The sequence below is a fragment of the Diceros bicornis genome, chromosome 2 (assembly GCF_020826845.1).
Source record: "Diceros bicornis minor isolate mBicDic1 chromosome 2, mDicBic1.mat.cur, whole genome shotgun sequence".
Lineage (NCBI taxonomy): Eukaryota > Metazoa > Chordata > Mammalia > Perissodactyla > Rhinocerotidae > Diceros > Diceros bicornis.
In genome coordinates, this window is record NC_080741.1 from 85,475,879 (window position 1) to 85,493,685 (window position 17,807).

General features: G+C 39.7%; 1 non-coding gene across 1 annotated transcript; it reads right to left on the reverse strand.

Moving 5' to 3' along the window:
* Positions 1–928: 928 nt before the first annotated feature.
* Positions 929–1,034, reverse strand: LOC131421560 (U6 spliceosomal RNA). The gene has a single exon (XR_009223901.1). It is a non-coding gene; the product is annotated as a U6 spliceosomal RNA (small nuclear RNA).
* Between the last annotated feature and the right edge of the window lie 16,773 nt (positions 1,035–17,807).

Genomic DNA, 17,807 nt, shown 5'->3' on the forward strand with positions numbered 1-17,807 from the left:
TTGCCATGCCAGCTATCATGTGATTTGTTAGTTATTAAGAATGCTCATAACTCATTTATTGAAGTCTATATTGTCTCCAATATGCTTTTTTAAAATATAATTTGTGTAGGATTTTGTAGTAGGTGACATTGGATTTTTAAATTAAAAACCAACCATAGAGCAAAAGTATAATTTTGGCTCTTCTGGCATTTTCAAATAAGTGAAGCCATGAGATGATGTTGGGTTACAGGTATCACTAGGGAAGCTGCTTGTTTAGATTGATGAAAGAGTTTTAATTCAAGGAGGAACAGTACCTAAGGGAACCTTTGACTATAAAATTGCAATATAAATATTTCCATGTTATTTTTTATCAGCTCAGCATCTTTAAGTGTATCATTTTAGTTGTTCATGTTTTTAACATAGGGCTTGAAGTGGAAAGAGATGAATTGACATATTCCAGTTCATATACCAATGTTAGACAAACTGAATTTAACTCAAGGGCTTTATTTCCAACATTTTTCTGTGTTATCCTGGATTAGAGGTTAATATTTTTCCTTGTTGCTTTGAAAGAAAAAAACCTCACAGAGTGATGAAAATTTTAATCTTTTACACAAAATGTTTTACACACATAATATTTAAATTTTATCTAAAGCATAGATATTTCATTAAATTTCAGCTGGAAATATTTAAAGCTCAGGCCTTATTCTAATGGAACACATGATACTGATTTGTGTCTATTCAACTGGCTGGTATTCACTGGAAAGTAGTTCACTAATTAAAAGCAACAATAAACTCAAAGAAAGTTAGATCATGATTTTCAAAAGTTTTCTGTAAAAAGTGATAAAATTTATTTAAAAGAAGGTTGTGTACCATATAATGTGAATTTTCTATGGAATTTTAATGTTTTAAATAAAACATTTCCATATCAATAAGTGTTCATTTTATCAAGAACAATGAGTTCAATTTAAAGAAATCCCTTTTATCCTTGCGCAGGGGCCATGCTAATCTTCTCTGTATCGTTCCAATTTTAGTATATGTGCTGCCAAAGAGAGCACAAGAAATCCCTTTCAAATCGTTAAAATGCTGTGTTTAATAGGTAAAAATGGCTGATATTTTTCTTTAGTGATTCCTTAATAGTAAAAACAAAATGTTTGAGGAAATTCTATTTAGTTTTTTAAGATGTGTTGAAAAAACGTGTATTAGTATCTAGTTCATTAAGTAATGAACTTACTTAATGAACTCATCTATCAACCAAGATGAGCACTGTTTTATTAAAAAAAAAAAAGTTTCACATTCTACATGCCCAACTTTGTAGTTCTTAATTCTTTTCATTCCCTAGCATCTAAAAATAGTAGTTGTTTTGAAGCCAATAACTGTATAAGGAAGAGGATAGAATTTTTAAAAAAGAAAATAACTTTCCATTTTGTGAAATACTGGAGTGTTGGTTGCTGTCATATGTAAATATTTTCTTTCATCTCTATTAATATTACTTATAACTGAAAATTCTCTCATGACTATTTATTTATTTATTTTTTTGTGGGAGATCAGCCCTGAGCTAACTTCCATGCCAATCCTCCTTTTTTTGCTGAGGAAGACAGGCCCTGAGCTAACATCTGTTGCCAATCATCCTCCTTTTTTTTTTCCCCTTTTCTCCCCAAAGCCCCAGTAGATAGTTGTATGTCGTAGTTGCACATCCTGCTAGTTGCTGTATGTGGGAGGCCGCCTCAGCATGGCCGGACAAGCGGTATGTCGGTGCACATCAGGATTCGAACCCCGGGCCTGCCAGTAGGGGAGCTGGAGCACTTAACTGCTAAGCCATGGGGCCGGCCCCCTCATGACTTTCTTTTTTTTTTTTTTTTTGTGAGGAAGATCCGCCCTGAGCTAACATCCGTGCTAATCCTCCTCTTTTTGCTGAGGAAGACTGGCTCTGAGCTAACATCTATTGCCAATCCTCTTCCTTTTTTTTTCCCCCCAAAGCCGCAGTAGATAGTTGTATGTCATAGTTGCACATCCTTCTAGTTGCTGTATGTGGGACGCGGCCTCAGCATGGCTGGAGAAGCGGTGCGTCGGTGCGCTCCTGGGATCCGAACCCAGGCCGCCAGTAGCAGAGCGTGCACACTTAACTGCTAAGCCATGGGGCTGGCCCTCGTCATGACTATTTCTAATGAAATTATTTATCGATAACCTCATTGTGTGGGTTTTCTAATTTGTGATTTGAATAATAGTGCATGATAATCATGCCTAAAATTATAATACTATAAATATTTATGAGTTGTTCTAAATTCATGTTCTGGTAACTTAGATTATAAAGGGCCTCACATTAGTGTCCCAGAATGCCTGATGGAGATACTTTATTTTTTTTCATGACTGAAACAGAAGAGCTAAATTTTATTTTATAAATATAAATTGATATTAAAGTTACTGTTCAATCCAGTTTTCAGGAGTGAGTTTGAATTGGACTCTATACTATTCTGCAGTTCTCAGATCAATTGGTGACCAAGACAGACAAGGTCGCTGCTTGTATGGATCCAATATTCTAAGGGCAGGGTTTCTGAAATTACTAAATTAAGAAATAAAAGAAATAGTAAATGTGAATCTTAAAACAGCATAATGTGCTAGAGTGGAGAGAGCCTTTTTTGACTGAAGAATGAAAGATGAGGTTAGCTAACCGAGGATCATCTAGAGAAGTGATATGCAAGCTTAGCAAATGTTAAGTGCAAAGGCCCTGTGGTGACAAAAAGCTTCCCATGTTTAAGGAAAAAGAAATGTCTGTGCCTAAAGTGTAGTGAAGGTCAGGTTGTTTCATATGAGTTGAGGGAGGAGAGTAGACAAAGACGAGAATTTAGGGGCTTTGTAAGGTCTGGTAAGGAGTCCAGATTTAATTCCAAGTTTAATGAGAGGTTAAGCATGGTAGTGACATGTAGGTTGGAAAAAGAACACTCCGGCTACTGGGTGAAGAGCAATTTGTAGGATTGCTCAGTAGAATCAGAGGAAGAGACTATTGCAGGGTTTAGTCGAGACCATGGGGACCTGGCTAGTATGATAGGAGCAACAACAAAGGAAACTGAACAGATTCAGGATGCATTTTACAAGGAGGAGATTTGCAAGTGGCTTGGGCTTCTGGGAGTGAGGAGAATAGAGAATTCAGCAATGACTCTTGAAAGTTTGAGCAACTGGTATGTGACGGTGCCGTTTGATGTGACGTATTGAAGAACAGAGGAAGAGCGTAGTTGCGGAAGGGACGTCAAAATTCTGATTTAGACATACTGAGTTGGAGACACCTATTTGATACGTGATGGTGCTCAGGGCAAGCTGCCCCAGGAAGCACCACTCTGGTATGCGGATTATTTCGAGCTGAAGACAATAAGGACTCAGAGAGCTCAGGAAAAATATTTGAGTTTCCCCTCCCAAACTGCCTAAAGAATTTAAAACCAAAAAAAATCTGTTTTAGGAAGGGGTTATTATCATGACTGCTATAAAAGATAATTTAGGATAGAGGTTACAATAGAAAAGGCACCAACAAGCCCATCTTATCGGGAGTCCTGTCTCTGGCCACATTCTTTAGATGGCCCTGCAAGGAGTTGCCAGACAGACATTTACATTTATAAGGGAAATCTCCATTTGTAAAGGTATCTCCCTCTCTGTATTGAGAAAAAGGGGGGGTGAGCTCATTTCTAGTAACTTATCAATGTGGAAGATGAGGCCTTGGGGCTGTATAATAAACCTTACTCTTGTTTACTGTGCTTTAGTGGTAATCTCCTGTAACTGACTCCCCCACCCCCAAAATCCTCCTTTGTCATTGGCTGAAAATGATATTTAAGACGAGAATTTCTGCTATTGTGTGGAGAAACGCAGTGTCCCTGCTTTCTCCCATGTATACATGTTATTAAACTTGGTATTATTTTCTCCTGCTAACCTGTCTTGTTGATTATTTGGCCAGCCAGAAGAACCTTAAGGGAAAGGGCAGAGGGAGATTCTCCCTCTTCCCCCGACAGTTTTGGCGAGCCAGCCAGGAGAAAATAATACCAATTGGAAACACTGGGTCTATTACCAAGGTTGTGACTAAAACATCATATTTACAATATAACCATACAGCTTTTGAAAAATAAAGATTAGACTTTATAAAATAAAGCCACGTGGAAATATTGGCCTGGTACCTTATGTTCCAAGCAGCACTTACCAGGATAAGTAAAAAATGTCACTTATCTGACAGGTACAAGAAACCTTAAAATATTTTGGGGAAACCTCGGAATAGAGGGATTCACCCAAATCTGTAGGTATTGCAGGCAACGTCTGATGATAAAATCCTTGGCTTGGCTTTCCTGGCCTCGAGAGACCTTTAAAGTTCAATCTGAGATTCCTTATAAAAAGTTCCAGCAAAGCAGGTTTAAAAGAGCCTATGTGATCAATTGCTATTCTTGCTGTACTTATGTAAATAATTGGGCCAACTCTATTGGATCTAGACTTATTTTGCAAACTAGTTAGTTTTAATTTTGCTATCTTAATAAAAATGAGGGTGATTTTAGAAAAAAAATTATATTTCAGTAAAAACTATTTCAGTATAAATTTGCAGATATTAGATCCTAGTTTTGTTGTCTTTTGAGGTTTTTGTTTTATATCTGTTGACTGGACTAGATCCTGATTTCTTCTAGTCTCCTGAAATATCTGGCTACAGATGTCCAAACTAACGTTTTTGATTTTTTTCCATCATTTTCATTTAAAATCACTGAAAACTGAACCTGCCCTTTTTCCTGAAGCCTTACAAACTAAAGCTGATGAACTTGATATAAACTTAAGAGATGACCTGACGACACCATCAGAGACATTTTAAACTGCAAAAGATACTTTGACGCTGACATCTAAAATTCTTCTTCACTGGCTGTCCTCTGAACTCAAAAACTGGTTTACAATTTGCTCTAACCATTAATCTTGTTTTTCTTTCGTTTACACAAATATGCTTCTGGAGTCTGCCATGCTGTTGACACAATTTAAAAATCCCGTGGATTCTTAACTTCTACAAGAACTCCTATTGCTAATAGACACTTAACTGCAGCCTTATTACAAGCTATTCACCTTCCTTCAAAAATTGCCATTGTTCATTGTTCAGCCCATACTAAAGAGACTGATGTCATATCTTTAGGGAATGACAGGGCTGACAGAGCTGCTAAACATGCAGCTCACTATGGACCCCCTTATCCGTTTTCCACCCAATTCTTAAACCTGCCTTTATCCCTGACTGATGTTATTAACTATCAGGCAAATGCCCCACAATCTGAAAAAGACAATTAGATACAAAAGGGTGCCAAACAATTATCAGATAGATTATACATTGGACCAAATGGACTTCCAATAGCTCCTTTTCTTTTGACTTTTTGGCTTGCACTTATCTCCCACCAAGTGGGACATATGTGCAAACGGGGGATAGTTAAGGAACTGAAAGACAATTGGTTTTGCCCTGGCATCCATAAAATTTCTGACCAAATCCCCTCCCAGTGCACAACTTGCAAATCTTACCAAGTCTCTGGGAGAAATCAGTGTGATCCAGGAAGTCCTCCCAGGCCCACGCTGCCTTTTGTGGCACTCCAAATGGATTTTATAGACTTGCCTTCAGCTTTAGGTTACTTTCACTGTTTGGTTATTGTCTGCATGTTTAGTGGATGGACTGAATGCTATCCGACCAGACATGCAGATGCCACAACAGTGGTAAAAAAATTAATAACTGAAGTTATTCCTCGTTTTGGCATTCCTTTATGGATTGAATCAGACCAAGGAACTCATTTTACAGCAGAGATAAACCACTTGCTTGCAAAAACTCTGGGGTATTCATTAAAATTTCATACCCCATATCACCCTCAGTCATCAGGGCAAGTAGAACGTAAAAATCTAGATATAAAAAGAACTCTAGGAAAAATCTGTCAAGAAACTGGACTTAAATGGCCAGAAGCTCTGCCCTTGGCCCTTATGAAGATTCAAAATACTCCAAATAGCAGGCATGGATTAACTCCTTTTGAAATAGTTTTTGGACGTCCAATGCCTACTGGTGTCTCTAAACCTTCAATTCCTGGATTAAATGAATATTATGGGAACTTAAGTGAACAATTTGATGCTATGACTTGTTATATACAAAAATTAACTAGTATACTTGAAGCATATCGTCAACAGGTAAAAGAGGCATGGCCACCACCTTCTGACAAGCCTTGCCATCCCTTTCGACCAGGAGACCGGGTGTACATCAAGGTCTTTAGAAGAAAACACGCACTGTCACCTCGCTGGAAAGGACCTTATGAAGTCTTACTGACGACCTGCACTGCCATCAAAATAAAGGAAAAATCTTCCTGGATCCATGCGAGCCACGCCAAAATAGACCCAGAACATCGCTCTCAAGACAACTGGGAGATAATCCCCACAGGAGACCTTAAACTAAGGATTTCCAGGGCCAAAACCCAGGCCCCAGAAGCAGCCGACATCACGAAGTAGACAGCTTTTCCCAAGATCACGGATCAAGAAAACCTACTTTGACCCATTTCCTCCCCCTTGCTTCAAAACTCCCTATATATATACACACTCACACACACAAACTATTAGTGGATATATATATATATATTTTTTAATCATTTATTAGAAAGCTGACTGGAGAGTGCTGGTCTCTATCTGTCCCTCTTCCCCTCTCTAAGTCTCCGCTATGGGCTCTTTTCCGATCTGTGTCTTGCTTTTACTAACCCTCTCCTTTTCAACAGGTCGGGCACAGACCAAACACCCCCTTATGCCAGTTTACCAAGCCCTAGCCACGCTAACTAATCAATCTGACTGTTGGTTATGTCAACAGCTAGATAGTGCAAAAGAACCTGAACTAGTCTTTGTTCCTGCTGATATGAACACCTGGTGGACTAAGTACGGAAAATGGACGAGTAACAGAGTATGGTATCCGCAAGAAGGGAAACTTCACTCTGCTTCTTCTCCTGGTGAGTCACTTGGGCCCCAGAAAGATTACTTAGAAGGTCAAGGACTGTCCCTTGCCCAAGCACAAACAATAAGTGAAAGTTTTTCCCTCTGCATTGAAAGTAAACATGGCACTGGACCTTTCCTGGGTGATATACCGAGACAATATTGCCGTCAAACTCTGTGGTTTGATTCCGCAGGTGGCATCTTCAGAACTCTCAAGGGAATTGTAAGTGACTCTATCACTACTCCCTCTGGCACAAACATTTGCCAAATCACCAAGTGCTCTGGATGGCTTACGAGCCACCCGTGTGCAACTTGGGGTATAGCAGCTATCCGCATGGTTAAGCTGCCCAATGCCACAGACTATATATGGGTGGATCAAAAATCTGGACTCACCTGGTCAGGTGACAAGACCAGGCTTTATAGCTGTCAGAATCAGACTGCAGGCCTCCTGTACCAGCTATTCCGCAATCTGTTCTGTTCTCGCAGACTGACTGGAGTTCATGGGAAATGGAGATGTTTAGGTAGTAACAGTGCAAGTGGCACAGATCATGAAATAGTCCAGATCCTGGGAACTACAGACTCAATTCTAACCTTGTCTTTAAACTACACTGGTCTTTTCATTTTATGCGGCAACAAAGTGTATAAAGGATTCCCACCTAATTGGTCAGGACGATGCGGACTTGGATACCTGGCTCCTTCTGTCACCAAACACTCCACCTTAAATGCTAGCCAAATTACAAACTTGGGTTCGTTTGTTCATAAGATTGTGCCACATAAACGTGCCAGTCGAGAAATCGTGGAAAATCCACTTGTGTATCACAACTCCAAGTTCTTTTCAGCCTTGAGAGTCCTATTCCCCGGCTTTGGAGATTATGAGTTGGAGAAAGCAATATTAAATCTCTCTATGGTAATGGAACAAGAGTTCAACACCACCATGCAAACCTTAAACATACTCCAGTCAGAGATTAACAGCCTAGCATCTGTGGTGCTCCAAAATCGGCGTGCTCTGAACGTACTCACTGCCCAGCAAGGAGGAGCATGCGCAATCATTGGAGAAAAATGTTGTTTTTATGTGAATCAAACAGGTCAAGTAATATCTAACTTAAATCTATTAAAAGAGAAGATTGACATTGTTCATCAGATAAACGAAGCTCACACATTTTATTGGACTGACTTGTTTCCAGGATTGGGGGACTGGTTTAATGGAGTGTGGGGAAATGTGCTCCGATTTGTTCTTTTCTGCTTGTTCATCCTCATTCTAATCTATGTTCTTTTCTCTCTTTGCAGACTTCTTATCACCCGGGTACTAACACGATTTCTCTCTCCACAGTCACCAGCTCAGCTTTTAATATGTGAAACTTCTAGGGAAGTTTCAGAGGAGGGAACTGATGGTGCTCAGGGCAAGCTGCCCCAGGAAGCACCACTCTGGTATGCGGATTATTTCGAGCTGAAGACAATAAGGACTCAGAGAGCTCAGGAAAAATATTTGAGTTTCCCCTCCCAAACTGCCTAAAGAATTTAAAACCAAAAAAAATCTGTTTTAGGAAGGGGTTATTATCATGACTGCTATAAAAGATAATTTAGGATAGAGGTTACAATAGAAAAGGCACCAACAAGCCCATCTTATCGGGAGTCCTGTCTCTGGCCACATTCTTTAGATGGCCCTGCAAGGAGTTGCCAGACAGACATTTACATTTATAAGGGAAATCTCCATTTGTAAAGGTATCTCCCTCTCTGTATTGAGAAAAAGGGGGGGTGAGCTCATTTCTAGTAACTTATCAATGTGGAAGATGAGGCCTTGGGGCTGTATAATAAACCTTACTCTTGTTTACTGTGCTTTAGTGGTAATCTCCTGTAACTGACTCCCCCACCCCCAAAATCCTCCTTTGTCATTGGCTGAAAATGATATTTAAGACGAGAATTTCTGCTATTGTGTGGAGAAACGCAGTGTCCCTGCTTTCTCCCATGTATACATGTTATTAAACTTGGTATTATTTTCTCCTGCTAACCTGTCTTGTTGATTATTTGGCCAGCCAGAAGAACCTTAAGGGAAAGGGCAGAGGGAGATTCTCCCTCTTCCCCCGACATACGCAAGTGGAGATGCTGAGTAGATCATTTGGCTCTATTGTGTAGCCTTGAACACCAGGCAACGCTTAGACACGGACAAGAGGAAACTTGCTTTCGTCTCTGCTCTGGTGGTACATGATGCCAGCACGCTGCTGAGCCTCTGCTGTCACTGAGGGTTTTCTTTCTGACAGTGGCATTCAGTAGTTTTTGATGTCTGCACGACGGGTTCATACTACCTGGGTGTTCTACACCGATGGCCTTTGCTGCTTGGGTCTTCTTAGTGTAGGCTTTGTGTGTCCCCAAACACTGTTTCCTCGCTCTGGATTTCAAGTATGGCAGAGCATCAGAGATGGGGTGCATATTCCCTGATGCCCCACGAGAGGCATGAACCTTATAATGTTTGGAGATATTTTCCTATTAATCCTCTATAAAAGCTCTCCTAGGACAACACTCTGAGATCCTCCTTGAGGATCTTGGGAACGTCACCGGTCCTTTTCTGTGCTCTCTTGCCCTTTTCCTCGTACCCTCTCCTCTCAGCCCTCACGGTTCTTGATCCCAGCTTTGTTTCCTTGAGGCCTCGTGTGTATTGGCAGTCATTGCTTGGTATTTGATAGGACTCACTGTCGAACTGTGGGAGCAGTTCTTTCAGGGTCCTCAACTCCAGAAATAACGATGCCAGATGCCTTACCCATCCCATACAGAGGTGAGGATAGAGGGACAACTACTTAAGTAATAAACTTTTCTACCCCCAAGAGGGCTGCTTACCCCCTTTATAAGCCCTTTTATATAGTTATAAATGCCGCCTATTTTATCAAGTCTTGCTCTGAACTTGAAACTTAAAAAAAAAATAACACTAGGCCCGTCTCATATTTAAATCTGTTTTGGCAGTAACCTAGGATGTAGAAAAAATGATTTTAACGTACAGTTCACATTAGAATTTTACATAAGTGTGAAGCTCACGGGAAAAATGAGGATTGCAGTTACAGACTTGGTAGTCAACATAATATGGATGATATTTAAAGCCTGGGGACTTGGTGAGATCACTTGGGTTAAGAGTGAGTTAAGTGCTCCTTTTCTGAGCATACTCAGAAAAGGAGGTGTCCATGACTAAGGCTCGGGACACTGGTCCCAAATATTTTGTAATGGGAGAAGGAGCTAGCAAATTACATAAAAAATGATGGACTAATGGAGCAGAAGAAAATCTAGAGAGTGTGGAATGATAGGATCCCGCGAAGTACTTCTCAAAGGAGACATGGAAAATTGTATTGATGCTGTTGAGGGGTTGAATAATATTAGGATGAGACGGGAATTTGGAAAGGTTGGAGTTCAACTTAACTTTTTGTTATAAGGAACTGTTATAGGAGATGATAAGAGTTGTGAATAAAACTTATAATGTTTGGTGAGACAGATAAACAAATTAAGTAAAATAGGTTTCCTTATTTTACTTAGAGCTGCGACGGCGGCGCCTCCTGCGCACAGTGATTTATTTCCAGGCCCCAGAGCTGCTGTCAACAGCATCTTCTGCCGCCCGCGCCAGCAGGTCTCTGTCGTGTGGGAGGGCAGCGGGGATGGACTGGAGCTCGCGGCGCTCCTGCTGGAGCAGCCGCGCTTGGAGAGGGCGCCGCAGCCGCCCCGAGGCCCCGCCGGCCCGGCCTCTGTCCGCCCGCGCCCCGCTCGTCCCGCGCCTCCCGGCAGAGTCCCCTCGCGGCAGCACATGTGTGCGGGGTCAGCCCGCGGCGGGGACGATGGTGAAATTCCCGGCGCTCACGCACTACGGGCCCCTGATCCGGTTCGTGGCGCCCCTGGGCGTCACCAACAGAGCCATCGACTTCGGGGAGCAGGTAAGGCCCGGCCACACCCCCCGCGTGGCCCGGGCAGCGCCCCAAACCCCGCGCCCTGCGCCCCGCTCGCTCTGCCTCGGCCTTAGACGCCCCCTGGGCGTCGGGGGATGGGGGCAGAGGGGAGTCACCTGCTGCGCGTCCCTGTTTATCCTGGGACATTTGGTGGGGTTTGCAGCTTGTCAAGGAGGACTATTACAGACTTCATTTCCCCCTCCTCCCAGTTATGCAGCCGACTTTTCCAGCTCTCTCTGGAAAATGTTAGAAGACCAGAGGGTTTGGAGCTTCACCTATAGAAGGGTGTTTAGTGCACAGCAGGAGTATTATGTAATTTGTCATTATGTAAACCTCAGGTCGGTGAGTAAAATGAAGTTTCTACTAGCGCAAAAAAATTAAGTGAAATGTAAAATATTCCATGTGGTTATAAGTTTATGAAGGAAAATAAAGCAGGGAAAAGGTGACAGACAGTGCAGGGAGGAGATCACAAGTTAAATCTCGTCGTCAGGGTAGCTTTGACACCCAAAGGTGTAGTGGGGAAAATGAGGGAGAGAGCCATGCAGATGTCTCAGAGAAGGTGTTCCAGGATGAGGGATCACGAGGTGCAAGAACCTTGGCCACCTCTAGAGCCATTTAGGTCAAGTGGATAGAAGCCCTTGGGGAAGGAGATGAAGAGAAGTTAGCCGAGGAAGTGAAGACAGTGTGTGCAAAGAGTTCTTTCCAGAAGTGTCACTTTGAGGGGAAGAAAAGAAATGCGGCAGTTGCTGGAGGAAAGCATGGCATGGTAGGGTCTCTCAAAAGGAGTATAAATAATTTGATGGAGATGAAATAGTTTTATATGAGAGTAAAAATGAATATTATAATAATTTAATGTAAGATTCCTAAAATACTTCTTTATTGTTAATCTGTGCCAAGGTGACTCAGGAAAATGTCCCCCAAACCTTCTTTTGTAATCATTACAATGCAGGGTATTTACATTTGCAAAGCCATAATATCCAAACCCTATTAATAGATACTGAAGTAAGTTTTGACAACTTACCAGAAGCAGATCCTCAAATTCACTTGTGAAAAGTGAAGGTAAATTTAGAGTGAAGTCCTTAAAAAAATCCCCTCTTTCCACAGTTTGTTGTTGACATGTTTGGCACATTTGCTCTTTTCCCTGATGGGAGAAGGTGATGGCATTTTCTTGAAGGTTAGGTGTTGACATTTAGTGCAATTCAGCGTGCAGTTACTGAGCACCTGTTATGTGCTTGTCCTCTAAGCACAGTGAAGAATTTCAGATGAAGACCTGACCTTCAGGAAATTATAATATAGTTCGGTGGCCAAAGTGGTCTGTAGCGTCTTATCACAAATGCAGCATTTTTGTTGAAGTTGGTGAATGATCCCTTAAAATTCTTCAAGTATGTATTTGCATGGTGTGCTGTGCTGTATAGTAGGTGACCAATAAACATCTGCTGATAAATTCTATGCATAAAACTTTTTTGTGCTTAAAGTTGAGTAACTGAAGAAGATTCAAAGAGGAGGTGAAATGTAAGAATTTGCAAACAGAGCTTTTCAGAAAAAATTAAATTCCCTTCTTGAAACATGAAAAAATAATATAATCTCTCTATAGAAAACCCTTAATTTTGACATAATGGAGAGACTTGAAATTCATATATACTTTGGCAGATACCCAAGGTATCAATTTTGGAGATATCAACAAGGTTGTTTACAGAATTGCCTCATTTGGAAATTAGAGGTAGAACGGGCAGTAGTTGGTCTATCCAGATTATGTGCTACTCTCACTGGAAGCAGTAGGTAGAATGAAGTGACTCTTAGAATAGCCTTCCGGGCTAATGTAACCATCATTGACAACAGCATATTTTTCACTATGAGTCAGAAATACAGCATTTACTTAGCAAGAAACATCAGCTTCAAAAGAATTACCGCACTTTGAGTACGTTGTGGGAAAACTGTTAGACTATTTTTCACTTCTAATGTTGAATTTTTGGTAAATTGTTGAAATTGGAAGATGACGATTTGGAAATAATCTCAATTCACAACTCCCCGTTGCTCACTCCCTTTCTCCCGCCAAATGTTACATCACTGTTTCTAGATGTGGAAGCTTCACTTTTTTGCAGAATTTTAAATTGCTAAAAAATTAGAATATGTAATTCTATCTCAAGTTATACAGTTAAAAGAATGAGTAATATGAATCTCTATATAAAGTATTTTGATATCTATGAGACGTTTGGATCGGTTCACATGCCTAACACTTTATGTTGAAAGTGACTTCTTGCATATTTATTTAAACTGAATTGTCCCTTAAACAACCACATGCAGAGAGCAGACACTCCCGGGCACAAGTCGTGAATCTAAAAATGCTCTTTCAGATGTGAAAAACTTAAAAATATAAATGTGTACAAATATGTATTTTTAAAATGTTTCTTGTCTTTAATTTTTGTCAATACTCTGTAAAGCTTGATACGAACTTATTCCGGCTTTGACGTGTGATTTTTACATCACTGGAAGAATTGGCTAATTCTTTAATGTCATTTTCTTGTTTAAGATCTGGCAGTCTCTCTGTTTTTGATACATTGCCTCTGAACTCTGCTGGCAAGTTTATGAATCACATCACCAGCCATACATAATTTATTGCCATTAGGTAACTGAATGTGCAGTGTAGAATACAAATGTTTCAAACAATATTTCTGCACATCCTAAATTTAATAGATTTAAAAGATTTGAAATCAAGATTTCTTTTCATTGTTTTATTATTTGATTTCCTCTCATCAGTCATATATAATATATGTTATATTACATGCAGTTATGCAAGCCATATATATACATTATTACTTAGGTTTGTGACTTCTAAGATTTATAAAATGGCCTTAACTTCACTTTGGAAATCTTATGCTTTAAATATCTATTTTGAGTTTTTTTTGATTTGCATTAAAATTGAGGGAATTTCCTTAACGAAGTATCCTTGTTTGAATTTCCTCCAGAGATAACTGATTGTATCTCCTGTTAAAAAACAAATCCTCTCGTGAGAACGTCATTTGGCCATTGAGTTTTTTGTAAGATGGTGATATATGCTGTAATGTTGGATATTATATGAAACATTCTGTAGTGTGAAATGGTGTGACCCTTTCTCTGTCATTGACCCTATTACATCACATGGGTATTGGTATAACATATACTCATAATCACTGAAAAGAGTCTCCTCAATCACAATCGATGTGAATTATAAAGAGGAAATAAATAATCTAACTGCATCCCTTAAATGTTTACATTCCTTACTAAGCTGACTTTTAAAAATTGCAAGCATCAAATCTTGATTATTTTAAAACCTTTGTACAATTGAAAACGTCAACATAAAAGCATGACGTGTAAGGGGCTGGCCCGGGCACGCAGCGGTTAAGTGCAGGTGCTCTGCTTCAGTGGCCAGAGGGTTCGCAGGTTCGGATCCCTGGCGCACACCTACGCACTGCTTGTGAAGCCATGCTGTGGCACCGTCCCATATAAAAGTAGAGGAAGATGGGCACGGATGTTAGCCCAGGGCCAATCTTCCTCAGCAAAAAAAAAAAAAGAAAAAAAAAGAAAGTGGAGGATTGGTATCGGATGTTAGCTCAGGGCTGATCTTCCTCACGAGGCAAAAAAAAAACCATGACGTGTAATTGTACCATAGAATATAGCTTGTCTTTTTATTTCTGAGATCTTCATATTTATTGATCTGCTTTAGTATGGGTTGTATCTACATGTTTCCTCTTTTTAAAAAATAATCACTGTGGGCTGGCCTTGTGGCTTAGCGGTTAAGTGCGAATGCTCCGCTACTGGTGGCCCGGGTTCGGGTCCCGGGCACGCACCCATGCGCCGCTTCTCCGGCCATGCTGAGGCCGCCTCCCACATACAGCAACTAGAAGGATGTGCAACTATGACATATAACTATCTACTGGGGCTTTGGGGAAATAAAAAGTAGGAGGATTGGCAATAGATGTTAGCTCAGAGCCGGTCTTCCTCAGCAAAAAGAGGAGGATTAGCACGGATGTTAGCTCAGGGCTGATCTTCCTCACACACACACACACACAAAATCACTGTTGTTAGTTGGTGTGTCAACATTATGTAAAAAGCAATTCTGTACTGAGCAGTGGATGGGTCATTGTTAATATTAACACAGCTGACTTGCATATGGGAAGCCCCAAGCACTTTCTTTTAGGGAGACAGAGAACATCAAAGACTGCAACTCAGTAGTCAGGAGTGGCGGAGATTTAGGCTCCCAAGTATTTTGCTTGCTGCTCTCAGGTGTCTATGATCATTTTGGAGAGTTCTGAGATGTACAATATCAAAGTGCATACGACTTCTAGCAAAGATTTCTAAATTATTAAATGCTAATTCAACAATTTTGATAGAGGAAGTCTTCAAACGTGTAGATTTTGAAAATCATTAAATCAACTTAGTTTAATTACTTATTCATGTGACTTGAACTTGCTGGCAGAAGGTAAAAAGTGAAAGCCAACACAGGACAAGGAAGAACAACCCTGCCGAATCTTTCATGGTTTCTGTTTCCCTGCTGTCGTCTTAATATTGTATCACCAGGATAATGCAGATCCAGGGAGTCTACCTGACATGTAAAATCAGTGTAAAGAATAAATGAGATCATGTGTATTAAGACGTTATACAAATTTAAAGGAATACATAAATATTGACATTTAATCATCTTTCTTTTTAATCCAGAGTATCCTTTCAGAGAATATTGCATAATGTTCTAAAATACTGCTTTTTTAAGACTTGCATATAACTTTGACAAAAACATAAATTCTTCTTGATTGTAAAAAAGAAATATCTATAGAGAAGCCTTATGTATTCATTTCATGCCACTTTGCTGCCAGTGAGAATTGCAGTTATATCAAACTGTTATGGTGCGTGACTCCCGATTGGCCATTATTTAAGCTGCCTTATTTCCTTAGGAAGTCTGTCTTTCCTCTTTGGCACACTGAATAATCATGAATATAAAAAAAGAGAGAGAGAGAAAACTCTATAAGATGCAGACCTGGTTTCAAAGAAAACATGGTAGTATTCGGAAACAACGTTGTGTAATTATCTCGCTGCACTGCATCAATTGTGGTCTCTGTGCCCTTCGGTTATGCCTGCTAAGGTACATGTGACACCCATCCAGACCTACGCTGATTATTGATAGAGTTGAATGCACACCACTAAGGGATAATTAGTAATAAGTTGTTCTGCTATTCTGTAACAGTCTGGAGTCATGTATTTAACTGCTTACGAGTGACCAATTATCTCAAAAATTTCATGATTCCTGAAATAACTACAAATAATTTATTTTAAATTTCTAGGTTTAGAAATTTACTCTGATTGTCAGCACAAGATAACCCACATTTCTTTTCCTTTTTTCATTGTTTCCAATTAGGCAGTTTGATAAAAAATACAACTGTGGGATTTAATTGTTCAATACTCTAGGCTTTCATTATGGTAAATTCAAAAACAGAAAAATACCCTCTGATTGTTTAGGAATTTTTTGACAAGGTTTAGCAAAGAATATACTGACCATCTGTGTGGTCTGGGTGAGTAATTCAGTATATACATGAAGTAAACCTGTATATATTTAGAAGGTGATAGTGGTGATGGGGAAACAATAGAACAGGGTGAAAGGTGTCAGACCTGCATGGTTGGGGTGGAGTGGGTGACGATTTAGAATCTAGTAGTCAGGGTCAGTCTGACTGACACAGTGATATCGGAGCAAAGACGAAGGAGGCAGCTGAGTGACCAGTGAGAATACTTGGTGGAAGTGCTTTCGAGAGTGATGGAGCCAACAGTCTAGATGTTTTGAGGATCCATAATTTTTTTCTTGGAACTACTTGAAGAAAAGATTTGTTTGTTTATAAAACATTGAAAGTTAAATACATTCAGTCATTTAAAGGCAGGCAAAAGCAAGAGTTATCATTTGCAAAATTTTCAGATACTTTGGTATAAAATGTAGGAAAAAACCATGGAAAAACAAAACTTGTCTTATAATCTTTTTGAGACTCGCAGTTAAAATTTGATGTTTGGTATTTTCACTTTCATCTAAAACTGCTTTTTTTTAACTGAAAGCAAAATGATGTGGTTAGTGCTTCCTGTTGGTCATATGCGATTAAGTTGAATTTTAGTGTTTGGAGGACCATGGAAATAGTTGTACTTTTCCATATTAGCAGAGGTATGTTTTCTCTGAACCACAGTCCAAGTTCCCAGGGTCTAGTTCAGTTCAGATGTTACGAGAAATCTTGTACAATATATAAATTATTCAAATTGGTAGATTTATAATTGCCTTATTTAATAGTTAAATTTGCTTTATAGTTTTTGTTTCAATTAGAGAAATATGATCAATGATTTTAATTTAGAAATTATAGATGAGAGTAGAATGAGACTTTAGTGGCATATATGCCATTGCCTTTACATATTTAAAGGTATCCATTTGGAAGAGTTAAACTTACTCCAACGGTCCAAAGGTTATGTTAGGAAAAAAGACAATGTGAAAACGTTTTGGTTGAAATGAGTGAAATTATTCAAAAATGCACCACTATGGGAGGAGCTGTGTCAAGCAGGAGTGAGTAACCGATATTTGAAGACGAGTTTGGATAACTGCATGAACATGTTGCAGCAGGCATTCAGACAAGCATCAGAAGGTGGTTGATCTAAGTGTCCTAAGCGTTTTTTTAGACTTCTTATTCATCAGAGATTTAGAAAGTGCTAACACTTTTACCTTTGTGCTAGGCTTTGTTTCTCTGTGCTTAAAGAATAATAAGACAAGTAGACAAATACTTAATGTGGTTTTGAGATAATTGCTCATATAATAGAGGCAGTATAAAATGTTATCCGGTCAAGAAGGAAGACAAGTTTCACAGAGAAATGACATTTGAGTTGAACCTTTAAGGATGAGTAGCAATTCACCAAGCCACTTGGGCAGGAACAACATTTCAAAAAGAAGAAAAAGGGCCGGCCCCG